This window comes from Felis catus, chromosome C2, assembly GCF_018350175.1.
Source record: "Felis catus isolate Fca126 chromosome C2, F.catus_Fca126_mat1.0, whole genome shotgun sequence".
Lineage (NCBI taxonomy): Eukaryota > Metazoa > Chordata > Mammalia > Carnivora > Felidae > Felis > Felis catus.
In genome coordinates this window covers 69,381,067-69,386,385 of record NC_058376.1, presented here as the reverse complement: position 1 = coordinate 69,386,385, position 5,319 = coordinate 69,381,067, and positions in this window count along the sequence as shown.

The window sequence follows — 5,319 nt, the reverse complement described above, 5'->3', positions numbered from 1 at the left end:
CCAGAAATGTGTGGAATTAAGATGTAAAATTGTTGGAACAAAACACCTACATTAACAGAAGATTAGTATTCTTCCCATATGGACACTGAACGAAAGTGGCTAACAAAGCGTGGATAGAAAATGTATCTCAAGTCAAAGCCAGGCTGGCAGATTTTCAAAGGTAGAACGTTAACCAGACACAGTTTTGATGTTTTGTGACTATTAGGCATAACTTAGATAAGTATCTTTTACATGGTCAACCCGCATTTTTACCAGTTTAGTTCTCCATTTGTGGGTGTGATGCTCGTCATTCATTCATTCACTCACTCACTCTCCAATATTTATTGAGAGGATTAGATGGATCTACGTGTTTTATGTGAGGAATAGGACTGACAGACAAAATACAGGACACCCAGTTTAGTTTGAATTTTGGATAAACAGATAACTTTTCAGTATTTTTGCTTTGTTTTGTTTTGTATTCTTGCTAAACCTGGCAACCCAGCTAGGAAATATGCTGGCTTCTGGGCATATACAAATAAATCATATCTGAATTCTGCCCTCATGAACTTAAATCACTTTAATGTAAGTCACCCTGAGATGTACTATAACATGTTTCAGAGGTCAGTATTAAAGTGTCAACGTCAGCAGATTTCTCTGACACCAGATACAGATATAATGGGTCCCTCTTGGGAATTGCCCTGCATGAGTTTAAGACCTCTGACATAGTCACTGAAAGATTTTTCTTTCTTCCAGGAAGCAGACGAGATGAACAGGCCATAGGGTCATTGTTCTTAAGGCCAGGTGAGCCAAGGTTGCTGGATTCCTTCCTTCTGTAATACTCTTCTCTCATAAAAGTTGTTTTTGTGTAACAATCAGGTTAGCATGCCTTTTCATATATACATATTTTCCTACTGAATTGGGGAGAAATGTGTCCATTTAGTAAAAGTAAAATAAGTAAAGATAAATAAGTAAGAGAAGATCGTGAAGGGACGTCACCGTAGGTCTTTTATTTTGGCCTAGAGTAAGAGAATAAAGAGCTGAAACACATTCATTCTCCCCCCACGGTCATCCAGCTGCACCTGCAGGGGGTGGGCAACAAGCAATTTGTCCCTGCTGTCTGCCGTCTTAGCCAAAGCGGCCTATCATGTCTATCCACTCCTGGTCCCGAGGCTGCTGGAAAAGGCCGAAGCCCTGCAGGTGAGACCTGGCACCCTGATGAACTGGGATTAGGGAATGAGTGTGAAGTCCTCTAACCTGCCTCAGTCTCTCCATTTCTCTTTCACTGTGACCAAAGAGTTCAAATAGGATCTTGCCTGGGGGTGGGGAGTGAAGGGGAGCAGAGGGAATAGCCCCAATTTAAAAGGACCTAAGACAAGTTAAGGTCGTAGACGAAAGCAGAAGGGGCCTTTGTATGTCTGAGAAAACGGACTGAAATTAGAAACTAAACCTCAGGAGCCCTGAGCATAATCCCTCAAGAGTGAGGCAATGTGACCCCAGCCATCAAAGTGAATACTGGACCCATGTATGAAGTCACTGATGGTACTGTAGCCATCCACTGAAACTGAGCACAGTCGGCAGTGCCACTAGTTCATCTTCTAAACTTGATGTCTGCCATTTTCCTCCTCTCCTGTCCTGGCTCACTGCGGCGATGCTTCCTCTAAGCCACTGATACCACTAAGCCACAGATGCTCATTAGAGACAGCCTTTATAGCACGTCAGCCAAATCAACCTACTTCAGCAGTCACCCCAAAGGTTTGAAAAACAGCTGGCCTCAGCCTGTGCTGTGCTGTAGTAACAATATTATAAATACTATATCAGTGATAATTGCCAACATGTATTAAGCACTTACTATGGGTAGCCACTATGCACAACACTTTATATAAATTTTCTTTACAGCCTGACCTTGTAAAGTCAGTACTATTCTCCCCATTCTATAGATGAAGAAACAGCCTTAGAGGAATTAAGTTGTTCACTGCCACTGGTGAGAAGGAATTTGCATCCAGGCCTTTCTGACTCCAACCTTGTGCTGTCTTGTTTGCTCAATGCTTTTAGTAGTATCTCCCCAGAAACAACCTCTGAGATAAGAATTTAAATGCAAATAAAAAAAATAAAAAAAATTTAAGTGCAAATAGCTTATTTGGGAGGCGATTTCAGGAACAGTGGAAAGGGAGTAGGAAAAGTAATATAGTGAAGGAAAGAAAGCCAATAGTGTGTTACCAGGCAGTTATCCCTAAAGTCCAGTTGTGCTGGAGGACTCTGGGAGACAGGGTGGAACACATGTAAGAATTATCCCAATCTGAGGGACGAGGAAGCTCTTCATCGTCGGCTACAGGCTGCTTCCTCACCCAGTTCTCCTCTGTCATTGAGTTCTCCTCTGTCATTCCAGGGGCATTAACTTACTTGCCTGGCTTAAGGCCTGAGCTCGCTCCTTTTGCTGCAGAAAAAAAAAAAAATGCTCTCAGGTGGGAAGTCCTAGGTGTTTACAATAAGCAGCTTTTGAAGGCACTTGCATGGGGCACCACCAACAACTGCTGCAATACCTTACAGAGATTTCAGTAAAGAAAAATTTTTAGCATTTTAATCGCTATTGTTTCTCTCCTTGGGTTAGGCACAAGTCCGTAGGGGCAGCAGGGCAGTAAGTGACTGACAGTGTGTGTTAAAATCACACTTGACCCTCAAACCTGGCACATGGTCCCAAACCAATGGTTTCTTCCTTGTGATGAGATCATTCCAAGGGGGTTTTCTTGGTCCTTGATGCCAACAGACCCTTGTCAGATCCTTTCCATTAACCTTCCTATTATAACCAGAAATAACTGAATCCTAGCATGACCTCGCCAAGCTGTCAAACTGAGACCCCTATAACATATGGTTTATATTTCTCCTTAAAAAGAAAAACATTCAGGAAGCAATAAAATCAGGATTTTATAAAGAAAAAGAAGTGGGCTCTTTCCTTCCTAAATTAAGCTATTTTGATTAAAGTGAAGACTGCAGATACATTTAAAGCTTCAGTGGGAAATGCAAAGATTATGGCTCAATTCCATTTTCTCTGTGCTTCATGCCCTCTTTCCCCTTGACACTGTTTAATCAGACACCTCACCATCCCTAGTTAACCAACATCCAAGATTACCAGGGTCCTACAATAGAAGGAGCTGGACACTCACATGTGGAAAGTTGATTTTGAATTAGGTATGAATAGGATTCTTAACCGAAAATCCTTGGAGAGGCTCCTGAATGTTTCTGATAACTATATATATATATATATATATATATATATATATATATATATATGAAATGTGCACATTATATATATATATATGAGTACTATATATGTGTATATATATATATATATATATATATATATATATATATATGAAATGTGCACATTAGCATTTTTCTGGGGAAAAAATACAAAGCTTTTAGCAAATTTTCAAAATTGTATATGATCAAAAAAGGTTAAGAACCTTTGGGTAACAAATAATTCCACAAAGCACTAAATGGCTTGAGGAAAAGCAACAGGGTAGTCTCAGATTTTTCTAAGCAGAACCAAGCTCATACTTCCAACATGTAATTTATAATCCAGTCCACAGCTTCTTACTTTTTGATTCTTATATCCTGGCTATAAATCATAACTGTGTTTTTAGATTTTCATATATTTTGCAACTTTGCTTGTTTTCTATAAACTGAAATTGGGTTGACATGAACAGACACTTTCACACTTCAAAAGTGAGCCAATTGGAAAAGCCATTGATCCAATGCTGTAAATTATAACACTGCCTAGACTAAGCAGAGTCACTAACCATGACACTAGAGGGACCTAAAGTTCCACAACAGGCTCAAAGGGCTGAGCCCTGAATAATCCTAATAACAGACCATCAAAATAGATAAAGCAAAACTGACAGAATGAAAGGAGAAATAAACAGCCATATAATAATAGTTGGAGACATGAATACCACCCTTTCAATAATGGATACAACAGCTAGACAGAAGATAAGGAAATACAGGACTTAAGTAACACAATAAACCAAGTAAATCTAACAGACATACATTGAATATTCCATCCAACAACACCATACACATTCTTTTCAAATGCACATGGGACATTTTCTGAATAGACCAGATGTTAGACCACAAATTAGGTCTCAATAGATTTAAAAAGATAGATTATCATGCAAAGTCTCTTCTCCAATTATAACAGGATGAAGTTAGATATCAAAAATAAAACTGAGAAGGTCACAAATTTGTGGAAATTAAACAACATACTCTTAACCAATGGATCAAAAAAGAAATCACAAGAGAAATTAGAAAGTACTTTGAGCTCAATGAAAAAAACAGAACATGGCAAAACTTACAGGATACAGTAAAAGTAGTGCTAAGGGAAAAATTTACAAATGCTTACATTAAAAAACAAGAAAAACCACAAATCAACTGCCTAACTTTACAACTTAAGGAGCCAAAAAAGGAAAACAAACAAAAAAAAAAAACCTGAACCTGAAGCTAGCTGAAGGTAAGAATAATGATTAAAGCAGAGATAGAGAACAGAAAAACATTGGAAAAAATCCATGAAACCAAAAGTTGATTTTCCAAAAGATCAACAAAATCGACAAAACATTAGCTAGATGGACTAAGAAAAAAAGAGAAAAGACTGAAATTACTAAAATCAGAAATGAAGTAGTGACATTACTACTGAGTCTACAGAAATAAATATAAGAGAGTACTTTGAACATATTGGATAACCTACACTAAATGGGACAAATTCCAGAAATCAAACCTACCAAGACTACCAATCATGAAGAAATTGAAAATCTGAATAGACCTGTAATAAAGAGATTGAAGCTGCAATCAAAAATCTCCTGACAGGGGCGCCTGAGTGGCTCAGTTGGTTGAGCAGCCAACTTCAGCTCAGGTCATGATCTTGTGGTCTGTGAGTTCAAGCCCTGTGTCCAGCTCTGTGCTGACAGCTTGGAACATGGTGCCTGCTTCGGATTCTGTGTCTCCCTCTCTCTCTGCCCCTCCCCTGCTTGCTCTCTGTCTGTCTCTCTCTCAAAAATAATAAACATTAAAAATTATTTTTTTAATCTCCTAATAATGAAAAGTCCTGGACCTTAGCGCTTCCTTAGTGAATATTACCAAGCACTTAAATAGGAATTAATATTAATCATTCTTAAGCTTTTCGACAAAACTGAAGAGGAGGGAACCCTTCAAAACACATTTCATAAAACCAGCATTATTCTCATATGAAAGCCAAAGACACTATAAGAAAACTACAGACCAATATCCCTTATGAATACTGATGTAAAAATCCTCAACAAAATACTTGCAAACTGATTTCATCACCATATT